The sequence below is a fragment of the Pinus tabuliformis genome, chromosome 1_1, assembly GCF_031772625.1.
Source record: "Pinus tabuliformis cultivar Carrire ecotype Pingquan chromosome 1_1, CPIR1, whole genome shotgun sequence".
Classification (NCBI taxonomy): Eukaryota; Viridiplantae; Streptophyta; class Pinopsida; order Pinales; family Pinaceae; genus Pinus; species Pinus tabuliformis.
In genome coordinates this window covers 716,694,158-716,713,977 of record NC_142297.1, presented here as the reverse complement: position 1 = coordinate 716,713,977, position 19,820 = coordinate 716,694,158, and the positions used below count along the sequence as shown (strand labels likewise).

The window sequence follows — 19,820 nt, the reverse complement described above, 5'->3', positions numbered from 1 at the left end:
AAACTAGTGATTGATTTTATTTCTAACTTTTCTTCTTCAATTTTTCTTTCATTTTCTTCCTCTGGAAGGTTATCCTCAACTAGATGAGGAACAACATCTTCATTATTTGTAACATGACATGGAAAAATAGAAGTATAATAACCTTGATTTCAACAATTGAAACAATATGCAATACCCGATTCCTCTTTCTAACTATTTTCAACATCCATGATCATGAAGAAGATGTCTTCTTTGGGATATGATGTATTTATCACATAATTTCAGTCCTTCCTCTTTTGAGACTTCTTCTTCTCACTCTTACCTTTATTGGCCATGATCTAACTTCCAATAGTTAAGTTCTCCTAAAGGAACCTTGCTCTTGTTGGAAAATGTAACTAGGTTCGGTCTTCATTAACGTACTTGAGTCATCATAAAATGTACTTGTCAAAAGAATAAAGAAAATATTTTTTTATTATTGTATCAATGACTTATTAAAGCATGGGTTTCATGCTTGGGTCATCATTATATTAGTCAAAGTCCCCATTGTGGACTCCTAGGATTAATATTGAGTCAATAGAGTCATTGTACATTTAAAGAGACCATTCTTGGGCTTTTCAATCATGTAAAAAGGTTTATTATTGAGTCAAATGTAATTTATGTAACCCCCACACCAAGTCGGCCTAAGGACACCAATTAGACCTCACATAGAGGCTATAAAAACAAGGAGATCGAATTCATTTGGAGCATCTCATCTCAGGCAAGTTCAATATCTCTAAGGAAGATGGAGAAGTGTGAAGTGGGTCAAGGAAGTCTAAAGGAAGTGTGAGTTGGTTCAAGTCTAAGGATAATGAAGAAATCTAAGTTTTGGAGCTACTCTCTCTATTTCGTTCCCTAGTTTGGGAGATCAAAGTCTTCCAAGTGTTGTTGCTGCCAATTGCTGCATGATGTCATAAGTTGTTGCATAGTCAAAGTTGATGGGTTAGAAGTGTTGTTGCAAAGGGGTCGAAGATCTGGAAGGTTGACTTGGTGTGGAGGGAAGTTTTGGTCTTTGTCTAAGTTGAAGAGTCTCAAGGAATACTATTGAAAGAAAAGAATTTTTGACTGGCTTTTCCCCTTAAGGGGGGTTTTTCGTCGGCATAGTGCCTACGTCTTGTGCCTTGTGTTTTTTTGTGATATTCATACATACATAATATGGTAATTCATTGATGAAATATAAGATAATAAAGTAAAAGAAGCCAACATAACTCACAAGTAATTGTCAAGAAAGAGGAATCAAATCCTAATCTACTTGCATTGATTTCTCAACATGGTTTCAGAGCTAGGGTCAGGAAAGGTTGAAGATCACTTTGTTGGATCAACAGGAATGAACACGGATTCTCCCTCTTTGATGAACTACATAATAATGGGTATCAATATTTCTAGAAGTTGGATCAAGAAGGTCATCTACCACTTATTCAACAAGGTCAAAAGTCAAGGGTTCTTGGTTTCTCTTACAGGTTCTCCTAGTGAGGACAATGCATGGATCATTGATATTGGAGCATCAAGACATGATAGGAGAAAGAAAACAACTTCATACACTATCAAAGGAGTAATATTCTCATGTAGTGGAATTGGGTGACAACAAAAGCTATGTTGTTAGAGGCCTGGGATCAACATCTTTGAAGCTAGAAAATGGATCGAAGCTACACCTCAACAACATTCTATATGTTCTAGGTTTAAAAAAGAATTTTCTTTGTATTTATTGTTTAGAAGATAAAGGGGACAAAGTTTCTTTTGTTGATGGAAAAGTATTGGTTTGGGGAAAATACTCTAGCATTGAAAAAGCTATGATTATTGGAGTTCGCGAAGGAAGCCTTATAGAGTTATCACACCACCTCCTCAATCTTTGGTTCATATGGAGATCAATACCATTGAGCTATGGAATAGAAGGTATGGTCATCTTCATTATAAGGTCTTCCCTACTCTTAGTCAATTGGTTCATGGCATCCCCAATATGAAGTTAGATCATGAAGATGTGTGCAAGGGATGCTCTTTGGGAAAGCATACTAGAAAGCCATTTCCGAATAGTGAAACTAGGTCTAAAGAGATATTATACCTCATTCATTCTGATGTGTGTGGGCCCATGTCAGAAAAATCACTTGGAGGTCATCTCTACTATGTAACATTCATTGGTGACCATTCTAGAAAGAGATAGCTCTACCTTGTCAAAATAAAAGATGAAGTATTTGAAAAGTTGAAGGAGTTTAGATTCGAAGTGGAAACCCTAACAGAAAGAAAGATAAAAATTCTGAGGTCTGACAATGGTGGGGAATATACTTCTAAGGAATTGATTTCATATTGTAAGGAATAAGGAATTAAGAGGGAGCTCATTGTTCCCTATTATCTCAAACAAAATGGAGAGGTTGAAAGAAAGAATAGGTCAACTAAAGAAGGCATTCAAATAATGCTCCTTGATCAAGACCTACCAAAATTCTTATGGGGAGAAGTAGTAATGATAGTCGTGTACACTCAAAATAGAAGTCCTCATTGAAGTATTAATAATGTTACAACCGTAGAAGTTTTCACAAGAAAGAAACCAAGTGTGAGTCACCTCCTAATCTTTGGAAGTCCAACATACATCCATGTTCCAAAGGACAAGTGAAGGAAGTTAAATTATACAAGTATCAAGGGAATAGTTGTTGGATATAATCTCTCCTCAAAAGCATATAGAATCTACATTAAGGAAGGAAGACATATCGAAGTAAGAAGGGATGTCTTATTCGATGAAAATAAATCCTACATGAAATCAAAGCATATTCCTATTGATTCTGATGATGAAGAAGTTCCAATATTTGAAGAAGAAGAAGATCATCATGAAAACCATACTACAAATCAAGAAGAAGAAGAAGGACCAAGTGATCCTATTCAATCTATGGTCATCCCAACCACAAGGAAAATGCCAAATTGGTTAAAAGCTACATTAGAAGTTGTTGAAGGACATGAAGCTACGAAAGGAACCTTTAGGGAAAGTAAAATACCGAAGATATATTCTTGTTATGCTGCATAAATGACGAATTTAATTGAAGTTGAACCATCTACATTCAAAGAAGATGTTCATCAAGAGGTTTGGAAGAAAGCGGTGCAGGAAGAATATCAATCCATTATGAAGAATCGGGCGTGGGAAATCGTTCCTAGACCTAGTGAAAAATGAGTTGTCACCTCCAAATGGATCCATAAGATCAAATATGTTGTTGATGGAAGTATAGACAAGTACAAATAAATATTTGTTGCAAGGGGTTTCTCTAAAAAAGAAGGCATTGATTATGTAGAAACCTTTGCACCCACAATAAGGTACACTACCATTAGCTCTTTGGTTTCATTGGTTGCTACAATGGGTTGGAATATCCATCAAATGGATGTGAAGACTACATTTCTAAATGGGACCACTGATATCAAACAACCCGAATGCTTTGAATTTAATAACAAGGACTCTCATGTTTGTAGTCTCAAGAAGGTCCTATATAGTTTGAAGCAAATACCTAGGGAATGGTATGCAAGAATGGATGCATATCTACTTAGAAATGGGTTCGTAAATATTTTTATTGATCCAAATATCTACATCAAGGTTGTGAATCATGATCACATCACTATTCTACTAAATGTGGATGATCTATTCATTACAGGTGTGGAGTGAAGAATTCAATAATGTAAGAAGATGTTGGCAATTGAATTTGAAATAAATGATCTAGGACTAATGCACTATTACCTGGGTCTAGAAGTATGGAAGAGACCTGGGGAGATATATTTTGGGTAAGGAAAGTACATTATAAATTTGTTGCAGAAATTCGGGATGATGGATTCCAAGCTGATGACTACTCCTATGATAACCAATCTCAAGAAGTTGAGGGGATCTGACTATAGTCTGTTGGATCCTACCTCCTATCATCAATTGGTGGGTTACCCAATGTATCTAGTAAATACTAGGCTAGATATATGATTTGCAATAAACATTCTTAGTCAATTTTAGTTATGATCACTGGTTAGTTGCCAAACACATATTGAGGTATCTTCGTGGCACTATACATCACTGCCTAAAGTATGATAGTAAGGAAGTCAAGCTAATTGGTTATACATATTCCAATTAGGGTGGAAGTGAGACCAATGGAAGTAGCACTACCAGAGGATGTTTTAGTTTGGAGCTTCTATGATCTCATGGATGAGTAGGAAGTAAGATATCGTTTCTTTAAGTAGGGCTAAAGCAGAATATGTGGTTGCATGGGAAGTCGGAAAGAAGGTTTTTTGGTTAAGGAAGCTACTAACATATTTGTTCGAGAAGTCTCTAGGCCCTATTGTGATTAATTGTGACAATCAAAGTTGTATCGAGATGTCTAAACATCCTGTGTTACATGCTAGAACGAAGCATATTGATAATTAGTTCCATTTTATTAGGAACTTGGTGTAGGATGGAATTGTGAAGTTAGAGTATGTCTCGATAGATGAACATGTAGCAGACATACTAATTAAGTCTTTTCTTAATAAGAAGTTTGAATATCTAAGAAGCATGCTTGGTTTAGCAAATATTACTGATTGTATTGATGATAAGAGATTGGAAGAGATTTGTTGAGGCTTTGTGAGTGAAGCATTGTCTAGGAGGACATCTCGCCAACAATTTGTGTTGAATTCTAGGTCCCAAAGTAGGGGGGGTGACATGGTTCGTAGAGATCTGACCATGGATATGCACCTAGGTCCCTGGGTTGGTGGATAGAAAGTAAGACTAATGGTACCTAGAGAGGCTGAAAGCTTGAGTCCACCTTATTCCCACTTGGATAGATTTCCCTGGTCAGGAATATAGTTTGTGGCATTGTGGTGCCTAAACTGTTGAGAGACCGATGGATAGATTTCCCTAGTCAGGAATCTAGTCCATGAGATTATGGTGCCTAAACTCTTCATTGTTCATATAGTTTGAGATCTTCCATCGTATTTGTATACTTTTAATACCTCCCTAGCTAAGAGGGAGTGTTGGGAAATGTAACTAGGTTTGGTCTTCATTAATGTATTTGAGTCATCATAAAATGTACTTGTCAAAAGAATAAATAAAATATTTTTTTATTATTGTATCAATGACTTTTTAAAGCATGGGTTTCATGCTTAGGTCATCAGTATATTAGTCAAGGTCCCCATTGTGGACTCCTAGGATTAATATTGAGTCACATGACCATCAATATGGTGATGTCAACATGATGTCATCATACCATGTGGTGATCCATGACTGGTGCCATGTGTCATGCATTTGTGACTATTTGAAAAATAAAAAATCATCAATTGTACTTGACATATGGTCCCTAGTGGTGCCATGTCAACTTGTTAATGTTATCATCATGATGTGTCAAGCCATGTCATTGCCACTTTATCTTTACTTCAAGGTCATCTCCTCTCAACTTGTAGGCAGTCGCCACATGTCATGATACCGCATTGTCATCACCGCATCCAACCACAAATTTTCATGTGTCATAATATTTCCATGTCATTAGGCTTTGCGGTACTCATGCTGCCACATCATCAGAAAAATCCATGTCATCACTTACTACCATGTCATTATCTTAATTTAAGCATAACCCACCACGTGTCACTGTCATCATCCTTTTCATGTCTACCACATTAGAATTGAATGTGCAAGGGAGACCACATGGCATCAAAATTAACAGTCCATGTGTCACTATGAGACTAGGTCAATGTGGAGGGGCGACCCACATTAAACCTCGGGAAAGTTGATACATCATTGGTTTTTCATGAGAATTTTAATGACCATATCCAATAGAAGATGCTTGATCTTTAATGGGTTATGTGGTATGCATGTTTATGAGACATTTGTCATAAAATTCATCACATAACCATAGATCCACCCAAAAGATGTTCGTTGTTTAATAAATTTTGTGGTGTTTAATAAATTTTGTGTTTTTGGTCCTCATTATAACTACCAACTTCAAACAATCATAACTTCTCATTCAGGAGGTGTTTCTGCAAGAGTGATATACTGTTGCAAAGGTCTTACATAACACTATCAATAAGTCCATCCATAGTCTCATTAGGACATCATGAATTTGACAAAAACTCAATAAAATTAAAACCTCTTTTACTTCACTTGATGAGGGCATGCAATAGATTAGGGCATCATACCACTTCCTTTGATTTATGAATGACATTGTTGCTTCCTTAGGCATCCCGTTTGACATAAATGACATTGTTTGTCATCAATGACAAAATTGAGGGCATGCAATAGATTAGGGCATCCTACCACTTCCTTTGATTTATGAATGACATTGTTGCTTCATTAGGCATCCCCTTTGACATAAATGACATTGTTTGTCATCAGTAACAAAATTATGTGTAACACTACAATGTTATTGACTTGCAAGTTATGTAGTAACAGAAACATGATTTTGAGGTGATATATTTGAAGTGATCAGTGGTGAATATCTATAGTCATTTGTAGTAAAGATTTACATTTATTTTCTTTCTATGGTGGTAGTTGTATTGCTTTTAATTCTTCAACTTTGTGCAAGGTTATGGTTATACTTTGTAGTTCACATATGGGTGCATATTCTTCTCTTCTCATTTATGTTCTTTTTATTTCAACTATGAGCACTTCACCACATATGCCAAAACCTCAACCTAGCAAGGGTAGGCCCAGCAAGTCACTATATATAGTCCTTATTATTATATAAAATCATGAGAAAAAAGGAGAACAAAAATGGAGGCTAGATTACAAAAAAAAGGGAAAACATAAAAAAATCAATCCAAGAAGGAGAGGTGTAAAAAATTGAAAATTGATTGATCAGATTAAAGAGTTTGAAGAAAAAATAAATAATAATTTGGCACTAAGTAATACGAAAAATAAATTGGATATCAAATCCATTAAAGAGGAAAAGTATAGGTTTATTAAGTTGAATCATAAGCATAAAAAAGAGCTTTGAATATCATAATTGTTGGTGTAAAAGAGCAAAAAGATGAGGAAACACTAGAAATATTAAAGATGAAATTAAAAATAATTAACAAATTCAAAAAACTTATCTCCTAGAAGGAAAGAGGTTGGGAAAAATAATCTAAAATAAAGATAACTTGATCCATGTTAAGGTAAGTTGTAATGACCATAAATATGGAAGACCTATTAATCTCCAAATATAAAAGGGTTTAAAAATATTTATAAATGAAGACCTCATTCCAACAAACAAAGTTGAGTTAAGAAAAGAAGTTCAAAAGGTAAAGGAAGCTAGATTGAAAGGGAAGAGGGAAATTATTATAAATAAAAAATCTATTATTAGAGATAGAGACCATATTGATAATAACAAATTGGAATTTGGGATTCTACAAATCCTTTTTTGGAATTTTCGTTGATTTCCATGGTGTAAAGGTCCTATGGTGTGTTGGATCCAAAGTGAAATTGCTATTTTTTCTAGTGGAAACCTGAGAGTGTGATGAGTCTAAGGTCCCTCACATAGAATGATTTATTTTTTGTGGTTAGCAGGGAACAAGAAATCCTATCGTAGAGAGATTGGAGAAATAACATGTTATATAAAAAGAATGTTTCTCCTCACATTCAACCTCATAAGATATAACTTTTCAATGAATACATTTCGATAGATATCTAAGACATCAATGCTAAGATGATTTATATAGTAATTTATTTTTTCGAACCTATTAGTTATACCCTTTAACAATATATTCATGTCTAAGGAATGAAGGTAATATCTTCTTATTGGGAGACATTAATGTTATAACTACAACTAACCAAGTTTTCTTCTAAGCAATAATTACAACCCTAATCATTTATGGCTAGATGAAGACCTTTTTTAGCTAATAGATACAAAATAAAATATGAATACCTGACAAAAAATGTGCTTGATATTGAGCTAGTCAAGCTTTGTAGTTCTCTAGACCTTATAATTTTCAATGGTGTAACGAAGTAACCAGACTCCAGCCAGATGACTTGTATTCATGGTCTCGATGGTAATGTCTTGGAATATGTGATATTAAATACCCTTATGTCCAACCAAATAGTTAATTTTGACGTCTTAAATGACCATGAGCCTGAATCCTATCATAGACCTTTAACCCTAAGTCTTAACTTTGTCATGTATAAAATTCTTTATTATAAAATTTTTAACAATCAAATGAACATCACTTTTAATAAAAGTAAATTTGATATCTTCTTAAAGGGTTTAAATAGGAATTTAAACCTCCTACTTATAACGAAAACATCAAATACCTCTATTATAATTTTTCTACAACCCTTTCTACTTCCATTAACAAGTTATCTATCAAAATGTCATATAAAACAAAAAATAGAACTACCAACCCTTGGTATGTTAATGAATGTAAAACTGCTTGAAAAAAACATTAGATATGCTTTTAATGAAGCTTTAAAATGGACATTTTGCATATGTGTTATATTCTTTGCACAACTATCCATACACTTTATACAATATGTGATGTGCAATGGGGGGTCATGGGAGTGGGGAAGGGGAGGGGCAATAGTGCCCCAAATTTTATTTTTTGGGTAGTTTTGCATTTGTTTCCAGCACACGAGTTTGGCTAAAAGCGATTTTTCTCATGGGTTTGTAGTTTTGGTTAAGAAACTATGGTTGTATTCAAATCTAGTGTAAATGGATTAATGGTATATGGATGTTAAAGTATATATTGTATTGTAATATTTTAACATATATCAAATATCTTGTTGGTTTTCCTGGTTTGAGTTTCGAGGATAAAATTGTTGCGTTAATGCGTGTATTTTTCATGGCATCTTTTTTGTTTTTAAGAACATGTTTGCAGTGATTAATTATACAGGGTTAAAACCTAAATTTGGTATTAGAGAAATTTTAGCTTCAATGGGACACTTTTTTTGTTTGAGGGGTTTGGATCATATCTATGGTAGAACTTGTTACAGTAGTGGATCCATGGAAGTGATTCTTGAGGTAAAATTAAATGGCTAGTAGGCTTAAAGCTATAGATCGAGAAATTCAATGGGTAGAGTTTTGATTTGTGGAGGCTCAAAATGGAAGACTTGTTGGTGGACAAAGATCAATAGATCTTTGTGGATTTAGGTTTTGAGTCGATGGAGATGTAAACATGAGAATGGACCAAGTTGGATCAAAAGGAAAACAAAACAATACGATTGTGTCTCTTAGATTCAATATTATTGAATGTTTCAAGGGAAGCTACAATAAAGGATTTGTGGGACAAGTTAGGGGCTTTGTACCAATCTATGTCCCTAGTGAACAAATTGTTTCTGCAAGAAAAACTATATAACTTGAGGATTAACGATGGAGACTTGATCATAGAGAATATGAATGCCTTCAATACATTATATGTTGATGTAACAACCTTGGGTTGATTTTCCATGTAAATAAAATAAAACCAAGGTCATGGGACATATATTCCAAGCTAAATTGCAGGAAAACATTATAGTGGGCATCACTTGTGGTTTATCAATGACTATGGAAATTGGTAAAGGCAAAGAGGCAATAAATGACAATTTAATATAAGAAATAAGGAAAATAGGAGAAAAGGAAGGTGAAGAGACACAAATATGGATGCCAAGGAAAATGAAGGAAATTGAAAGAAAAAGGAAATGAAAACAAATAAAAGAGGAGAGAAATAATTGTAGCTCTCTTTTTATACTCTTCTTCCACATTCTTCCATACTCTTACACACTCACACACTTAGAGCATTCTAGCATTCACTTGGACTTGGAGAGAAGCGAGCAAGGGAATTCGTGGGCAACGAAGAAGAAGGTTGGAAGAGCAAATACAATAGGTGGAAATTGCAGGTAACATGTTACATGTGTGATTTCATTGTTGAGATTTGAATGCATGGTACATGAATTTGGTTATTTGGTTGTTTTACTATCATTGGCATGGGATTTTCCTGGATTGACAGTGGTTTCAACCTTGCTTTTCCATTTCCTAGATAGGCATGGTGTACTGGGTTCCTTGTTTTGGTTTAAGCTTTAGATGACTTTTAGACTTTGGACTTCGATTGTGGTGATCTCAGGAAAATTCCCAATGGTCGAGGGTAACGATGGGCTTTCTCTTGGAACTCTTGACAGAAGGGTCGAGACAGGAAAAATCCTCTAGGTATGGTGAAGAAAGTTAGAGGCATTGGATCTTGTTTTGGTATTAGTGATTTCTAGATTGGTTTAGGTGAAATCAATTTGGTTGAGGGTCGAGGTGGTTTGGCCTTTGGAAGCCCTGGTTGGTTCTATTTTGGTTCAACCCATAAGATCTCACATTCATGGTTGGAATATGGCACGAGGATGATTGGCTAAAAGAGAGATTTGGTTCAGCCTAATTTATGGTCGGGTAAGTCCCTGACTTGGTTGGAATTTTCATATGTTAAGATGAGCTACTTTCTTATTGTGATCAATGATCAGATGTATTGATTATTGTGTTTATTTTATGACTGGTTTGTGATGGATTCATTCTGGTTAAATGTTGGTTATAAGCATGGCAAATTCTTTTAGTATAATGTGCTCTTGTTATGGATCTTACTTATGGATTCATAAGTTAATGAATGATTATCTGAATGCATGGGCTAACTAGTGTTTGATGCAACTAGATTGAGAAGGAATTGAGCCTTCTTGATGAACATCTGATGAAACTAATGAAAATAGATGTTTGTATAAATGAATAATTTGGACCTCCAACTTCTCAGGGTCATAACTTTGGCATAAAAACTTCGTTTGGCTATCTTGATACTTTGTTTCGAAGATCTCCTCGACGAGGAAACAAATAGAGTTAGTGAAAAATATTTTGACACTTTTCGAGTCTCTCCGTTTTCCTTGAAAATGTTGTTTAGTACCTCAAAATGGACTGAGAAGTTTAGAACCTTAAAAACTACCAAAAATAGAAAGTTGTGTTAAATCTAAGGAAACAAAATTGAAAATAAATATCGTTGGGTCAATTTAAGCTAGTAACAATGTGATCATGTGGCACTAGGTGTTTGTAGTCGGTTCTAAACATGTGGACATCATTTTCCATAAGTGCATCTTGGAAATTAGGTCACACATAGTAACTCTCATCTCATGTTTACCCTGGTGAGCAGTTTAAAGTGTGTAAATGTGGGGTGGGTGTTATTGTTGATAATAAGATTTCAGGTGATGGTAAGTGCATTACTTTGTTATGTTCTCTACCAAACCTGCGTGATAGTCTAGTTGTTTCCATAGGTGGTAAAGAAATTACTTTAAGATTTAATGAAATAGTATTATATTTATTATCAAAGGAGATGAGACAAAAAAACATGGAAAACTAGAACAAATATGCCTTGTTTATAAGAGGACACTCCTAGAATAGAAATAAAAATAAGTCCTCAAGTACGAATCTCTAAATCCCCAAGAAAGTTTGTATAGTTATGATGGAGATGTTGAAATAAAGGGCATTATAAGAAAGATTGTAGCTGCAAAATTGCTAAGAAAGGGAAAAGACCTGAAGATGCTCATTTTGTAGAAGAGAAAACATCCTTAGATAAAGGAGAAAAAGTGTATTTGGTTTTTCAAATTGCACATGTAGATCATGAGGCATGGTTAGTCAACTTAGGCCCTTTCATATGACTCCTCACAAGGAGTGGTTTTGTGAATACGAAAATATGATGACGATGATGTTTTCACTGGAGATGAGTCATCATCCTGAATCATAGGACAAGGAAAAGTCTGGTTGAAGCTCATGGGTGGAAGGATTAAAACACACCATGTTGTACTACATATCCTAGGATTTCTAATAGATTTTATTTTTGTAAGCAAGATTAGTGATGTAAGTGTAAAAACAATGTTTGAAAATGATACCTACAAGATGGTTTGAGGAGCAATGGTATTGCTAAGGAGAGTTCAGAATGTAACTCTATATTAGTTGTTGGGAAGAATTCTTAATGATGGGTGCAACAACTCCATTGTTCCTAAAAGTGGAACTAAAGAGGGAAAAACTCCTTTGGCCTTTTGAGAAAAGACAATGTTGTGGCATTAAATATAGCGACATATTGGAGAAAAAGGTCTTTAGGTACCACATGGTAATGGTATGGTAGAAGGTATGTCTAATTTCTCTTTGGATTTTGATTTCTTGTGAACATTTTTTATATGGAAAGAAGAATTAGGTAAGATTGTTCTTTGGTTCTACGAGGTTAGAGGGAATATTACAATCGATGCACAATGATGTGTTTAGACTTGTGTTGGTTTTGTCACTGCGTACATGTGTATTCTGTCTCATTTATAGATGAATTCTTGAAGAATATATGGATTTATTTCCTTAGGAAGAAATATAAAGTCTTTGAGAAATTCAAAAAATTTAAGGCTCTTGTGGAAAATTAAATAGAGAAGAAAATTAAGGTGTTGAGGATAGATAATAGCGGAGAATTCTACAAAAATAAATTCAAAGAATTTTGTAATAAATGTGGTGTAACAAAGCAGGAGGCTACTTCATACACACCTCATCAAAATGGAGTTGTAGAAAGGAAAAACATGACCTTGATGGAGAAAGCATGGAGCATGCTGAACGGTGTTGAGTTAGGACAAGAATTCTGAATAAAGGTAATAAATATTTCATGTTACCTAGTAAATAGATTACTCTCATTAGCAAAAGACGATAAGACTCTACATGAGGTGTGGACTAATAATACAACTTCTCTTAAACAGCCTAGGTTATATGGCTCTAATGCTTATGTACATGTTTCAAAGGAGAATAGGAATAGGCTAGATAAGAAAGTTGAGAAATGTATCTTCATTGTATATAAAGATGGTCTTTAAGGTCATAAGCTTTAGAACCCAAAAACTAAGAAGGTGGTGTATAGTCGAGATGTGGTATTTAGAGAAGTCAAAGATGTTGTTCAATAGGAAGTCCTACCAAGGGAGAGAACCAAAAAAGTGCTCATTTGAATTGAAGGATGATGAATCAAACTCTATAAAAGAAAAAGAATTAGAAGAATAAGAACCACAAACTTTGGTACTGAGGAGATCAGTTTAGGAAAAAAGGTAGCCAGAAAGGTATACTCCACCTAATTTTCATTCCAGTTTTTCTTTGTTTATTATTGATGATGATCCTAAAACTATTAGGGAGACAATGGATTTAGAGGATGGGAAACTTTGGAAAAAAGGCCATGGTTAAAGAAATCGAAGCCTTGGAGAAAAATTCGACTTGGTATTTAGTGGAGTTACTGGTTAGAAGAAAACCCTTTAGTAGCAAATAGGTGTTTAGTAAGAGGTAGAATGCAGAAGGCAAAGTGGAGAAATACAAAGCTCAATTAGTAGTAAAGGGTTATTCCCAAGTAAAAGGAATTGAATATGGTGATATTTTATCTCATATTACCAAGTTAACTTCTATTAGATTTCTTTTATTTGTTGTTGTTTTTTATCTTAACGTAAAATAGTAAATGTGAAGACTTCATTCCTACATGGGGATATGGAGTATTGAAGCTTCCACTCCACAATTTGAATGAATTTTATAAAGCTGGAAGCCTCCCTCTTTATGATTTGGGATTCCTTGTTCATGATGTCACTTTATTAGTCTTCCCCATTAAAAAATATTATTGGATGCCTATTTGCATTAAAAGAACTTAAAAACCTCCTAGATGCACTTTAACTTTGCAAACCAAGTGGACTAGTAATAGAACCTCTATAACTTTAAACCAACTATTATGAACATTTTCTACCAATCAACCTTCTTAAATTCTAATAAACTCATAGCATACCTACATATTAAGTCCTTAATGAACCAACCAGTCACTTTTAAAATGTATGTGCCCATTATATAAACGGCCTATAACGAACCTCACATTGCAAATACTTGGGCAGGCTGCCTCTCAAGCATGAACACTCTCCCTTTTAAGCATTCTCCAAATACTTGTCCCCATTATATAAATGGTCTATAAAGAACCTCACATTGAAAATACTCCGTCCGACTACATATCAAGCATGAACTCTCACCTTTACGCATTCTCTTGAAGTTTACAAAGATTACTTGCAGTCCCAACCCAATGACTTGAAGACGGTTAGGGTATGCGATACGTCTTCTACATATTTTCAATTGTTTAATTGGATGACAAAATGTTTTGAGGAGTTGGCATGCATAACGGCCCTGGCCCTACTCCAATGAATCATTACAGGGGACATCCCAAAACCACTGGTGCCGTTAGTTCCATAGAACCTAGCACTAGGGCACTATATAATGCCTGCTATTTCAACAAGAGTACGTGAATTCATAAACACGTAGTCATATATTAATATGGGTTGAATGTGTAGGATGAATAAGTGAAATAATGAAGAGAACAAGAAACTCAACAGAATAACCAAGATAAGAAAGTGAATTAGAAGCTGAATTTGTTATTCATCAATGGTTCTCCGCATTACATTTCATGGGCATTTGATAGTTTTATATCACCGACTATCGTTACATAACTAATTATTCGGTATACAACTGTCTATTTACATTTTACCTAAAGTTACTAATTCGTTGTCAAACTAACAAACTCCACCTTGACAACAATTTTCCCATTCATCATATTTCCTGCAAGCCAAGAGAAGCTAAACACCACCGCAGCTTCTCTACTGTAACTGGCTTTGTGAATATGTCTGCACAATTTTCTCGTGTATGGACCTTTTTAAGAGCTACTTTTCCGCCATCGATCACATGTCTCAGAAAATGATACCTTACATCAATGTGCTTGGTTCTGCTGTGATAGGCAGGGTTTGTAGCCAAGTGAATAACACTTTGACTGTCACAAAGTACATTCACTTTCTCCTGCGTTCTTCCAATTTCATCGAGCAGACCCTTTAACCAGATTGCTTCTTTACTAGCATCTGAAGCAGCAATATATTCGGCTTCGGTAGTGGACAATGCAACTGTGTCTTGAAGCTTTGACATCCAACTAATTGCTCCACCTGCAAGAGTAAAGACGTAACCTGTAGTAGATCTTCTTTTGTCCAAATCACCTGCATAGTCAGCGTCTACATATCCGCAGATTGATCCTTCACTACCATTAAAGACGATGCAATGATCACTTGTGCCTCTTAGATATCGAAGCACCCATTTCACTACTTGCCAATGTTCTTTACCTGGATTTGCCATGAACCTGCTGACAACTCCAACTGCATGTGAAATGTCAGGTCTTGTAGATACCATCGCATACATTAAGTTGCCTGCAGCATTTTCATATGGTACATGAAACATATACTGCTTTTCTTCATCAGCTCTAGGACTCAAAAACGAAGAAAGCTTAAAATGGGAAGCTAAAGGAACATTAACAGGTTTCACATTATTCATAGAGAACTTTTCAAGTACCTTCTCCACATACTTCTGCTGTGACAACCAAAGCTTACCATTTTTCCTGTCTCTGTGTATCTCCATGCCCAAGATATGTTTTGCTGCTCCAAGATCCTTCATATCAAACTTCCTAGAGAGTTGAGCCTTTAACCTGTTGATCTCTTCCATGCTTTTGCTTGCAATAAGCATATCGTCAACATACAAAGCTAAGATAATGAATATGCCATTGAAACTTTTGAAGTACACACAATGATCATACTCACTTCTTATAAAGTTCTGGCTCAACATGAAGGAATCAAACTTCTTGTACCATTGTCTGGGAGACTGCCTCAGACCATACAATGATTTCCTGAGCTTGCAAACTAATCTTCTGCTGCGACCTCGTACAAAACCTTCTGGTTGTTCCATATATATCTCTTCGTTCAAATCACCATGTAGAAAAGTTGTTTTAACATCTAACTATTCTAACTCAAGATTAAGCAACGCAGTTAGTGCCAACATAATACGTATAGAAACAAGTTTTACAACTGGAGAAAAAATCTCATGAAAGTCTATACCTTCAACCTGAGAATACCCTTTTGCTACCAGTCGCGCCTTATACCTTTCAATACTACCATCAACTTTCCGTTTCAGCTTGAAGACCCATTTACATCCAACAACATTTCTCCCTTCAGGAAGCTCTACAAGATCCCAGGTATTGTTCTTGGTTAAGGAGTCCATTTCTTCTTCCATAGCCATTTTCCATTTCTCGCTATCTGTATCATATACTGCTTCCTGATAACAAGAAGGTTCCCCATCTTCAGTAATCAAAGCAAAAGATGAAGTAGAATCTTCATACCTTTTGGGAGTTTTCCTTTTCCTTGTAGACCTTCTCAGAGCGACTGGTTGCCGAACTGGTTCAGAAACTTGCACTGGTTCAGAAGCTTCAACGGCTTCCTTTGTGTCTTCAACACCTTTTTCTCCATAAGTCTCTCCTTCCTTTCGACTGTCACCGAAAGGTCTAGCCTCCAACTGAACTCGTTGACTCGGCGATACCTGTTCATGTTCAATTCTTTCAACATTTGATTTTAACAAAGAGGATTCATCAAATGTTACATCTCTACTAATGACTATCTTCCGCAATGTAGGATCCCACAACCTATATCCTTTCACTGCATAGTCATACCCAACAAAGACATAACATTTCGACTTTGGATCTAATTTTGAATGCTGATTTTTCGGAATAAGAGAATAAGCATCACAGCCAAATATCCTCAAATGTGAATAGTCACAAGATTGACCTGTCCAAACTTCTTCAGGAATTTTACAATCAATTGCTACTGAAGGTGATCTGTTAACTAAATAACAAGCCGTAGATACTGCTTCTGCCCACAACTCCTTTTGCAAATTAGCATTGTTGATCATGCTTCTGGCTCTTTCCATAAGAGTCTGATTCATACGCTCAGCAACACCATTTTGCTGAGGAGTATAAACAGCAGTTTTGTGTCTAACAATGCCCTCATCCTTACAGTATTGTTCAAATTCAACAGAAGTGAACTCACCACCATTGTCAGTTCTTAGACATTTAATAGATTTGCCTGTTCTTTTCTCTACCATTACTTTAAATTGCTTACAGACATTTAATACATCAACTTTCCTTTTTAGCATATAGACCCAAACTCTACGGGAATAATCATCAATGAACGTTAAAAAATACAATGCACCTCCATATGACACAACAGGGGAAGGCCCCCACATATCAGAATGAATGTAGTCTAAAACATCTTTACTATTATGATTTCCAACTTTAAATCTCTGTTTACACTGTTTTCCATACACACAATGTTTACAGAAATCTAAAGTCAAGGATTTCAGACCGGGAAGAGATTTATGTTTCATCAGTATATGAAGACCTTTCTCGCTCATATGACCCAATCGCTGATGCCACAGACGAGTACCTGCTTCTTCCTTTTCTGACGCAACCGCTGCTTCACTGACCTGAGTACTTCCTTTTAACCTGTAAAGATTTCCGACCTTTTCTGCCTTCATAACCACAAGGGCTCCTTTAAAGACTTTTAAGACGCCATCCTAACCTGTAAACTTATAACCATCTGAATCCAACACTCCCAAAGAGATTAAATTTTTCTTCAAATCAGGTACATGTCTAACACTAGTTAATGTCCTAACTGTGTTATCATACATCTTAATCCTGATATCTCCCATCCCAACAGTCTGACATGACACATTGTTACCCATAAACACAGAACTATCGTTTACATTTTCATACGAGGTAAACCAATTTCTATGTGGGCACATGTGATGCGAAGCACCAGAGTCTAACAGCCAGCTATCAAAACTCTGAGAGACATTACATTCAGGTGAAGTTTCATCTATCATACATAATTCTTCAGTAGATAAAACTTCGTCTATCATACCTGAATCGACCTGATTCGCTTCGTTTCTTCAAATCAGGTACATGTCTAACACTAGTTAATGTCCTAACTGTGTTATCATACATCTTAATCCTGATATCTCCCATCCCAACAGTATGACATGACACATTGTTACCCATAAACACAGAACTATCGTTTACATTTTCATACGAGGTAAACCAATTTCTATGTGGGCACATGTGATGCGAAGCACCAGAGTCTAACAGCCAGCTATCAAAACTCTGAGAGACATTACATTCAGGTGAAGTTTCATCTATCATACATAATTCTTCAGTAGATAAAACTTCGTCTATCATACCTGAATCGACCTGATTCGCTTCGTTCTTCAGGTTTTCGGATTCCTTCCATTTCCAATAGTCCTTCTTCAAGTGTCCAACTTTACCGCAGTTCCAACGTTTTGCCTTACACTTCTTGCCCTTCGATTTCAACCTGGAAGACCCCCTTGGTTTTTCTCCTCTTTCCTTTGAGCGTCCTCTAGCGACCATGGCTTCTAATGCAGCTGTTTCAGTGCTGGATTTCCTTCGTACTTCTTCAGACAGAAGAGCTCCCACGACTGATTCAAACTTCAAAGAATCAGCAGAGCTGAAGCTGATTGAAGTTACGAAGTGATCCCATGATTCAGGCAGAGAACACAGCAAGGTTATGGCTTTATCTTCTTCCTGTATTTTGACTTCCATATCTGTTAATTGACAAATTAGTGTATTAAAAACATTCAAATGTTCTGCAACGCTTGAACCTTCTTTCATTCGAAGACTGTATAATTGTCGTTTCAGATAAATTCTGTTGGTTAATGATTTTGTCATATAGAGGTTTTCAAGTTTTTCCCACAATCCTGACACCGTAGTCTCTTCAACAATGTTGAAGAGAACTTCATCCGCTAGGCATAAACGGATGGTACTAAGAGCTCGGGCATCCAAGTCCTCCTAGTCTGAAGTAGTCATGTTTGCAGGTTTCTTAGTTACCCCATCCATTGCCTTGTGCAATCCTTGTTGCACAAGCAGATCCTTAACTTTCAGTTTCCAAAGAGCAAAATTGCTCTTTCCGGTGAATTTCTCCACCTCGAATTTTGCATTCGACATCTTGGCCATTTTTCCTCCTTCCTAGGGTTTCAGTCTTTCTAGGAATTATTTATAATTTTGTTTGTCTTTCTAAAAAACTGTAAAAAAAAATAATAATTCCCAACTCAACAGTTTTTTTAATTTCAGATCCTTTGTTTCCTTTCCCCCTTTGTTTTTCTTCAATTCAAAAATTAAAATCTTTCCTTCAACTTACTCACATCGACCCCTTTTTTTTATTTAAAAGAATTTTACTCTCACTGCTTTCTGAAAAGAAAAGTTCTGAGACAAAATTTCTTTAAAAAAAAAAAAATCCCGGATTTTCCGAACAAGTTCTGGTCGCCAACACTGAAAACAGAGGTTTTTCCTCTTCCGAACAGGTTCTGGCAGCCAACACAGGCTCAGTACGGCAATCACGCAGAGGGTTTGATAAAACACGCAACTGGCAGCACGCAACAGCACCTTCAGCCTTCACGCCCCCTTCAGCCTTCACGCAGCAGGTTGAATTCTCACGCAGCGCAGGTAAATTCACGCCGGCAGCACCAATTCTTCATGCAGGGTCTTCACACGGCTGCAGGTTCCCAGCACGCAAGGAAAACTCTAGATTCTCTCTCTGGAATCACGCGCAGGGTCTTCACACGGCTGCAGGTTCCCAGCACGCCAAAAAACTGCCGGTTCTAGATTCACGCAGGCTGGATTGCCTGTTCTTCAATGCACATCCGCCTTTTCTTCAACGCTTTCTCACAGGCAGATTTCAGAGACACCTTCACGCTGACCGCTGAACACAGAGACGCGGCGCTTCCTTCACACAGGTCTGGCAGCGTGGAACTTGGCTGGGCGTAGAGACACCTTCACGCTGACCACTGAACGCAGAGACGTAGAGACACATAGCCTTCACGCTGAGAACAGCCTCTCGACAGCACTCATGGACTCCAAACTCAATTCACTGGCTCTAATACCACTTGTAGGATGAATAAGTGAAATAATGAAGAAAACAAGAAACTCAACAGAATAACCAAGATAAGAAAGTGAATTAGAAACTGAATTTGTTATTCATCAATGATTCTCCGCAT

The 19,820-nt window shown here is 36.1% G+C and overlaps 1 long non-coding RNA gene across 1 annotated transcript in view; it reads right to left on the bottom strand.

The window, feature by feature from the left end:
• The window catches only part of LOC149215890 (uncharacterized), a 72,832-nt gene that overhangs the window by 4,457 nt on the left and 48,555 nt on the right, over positions 1-19,820 (bottom strand). The gene's annotated exons all lie outside the window — the stretch shown is intronic.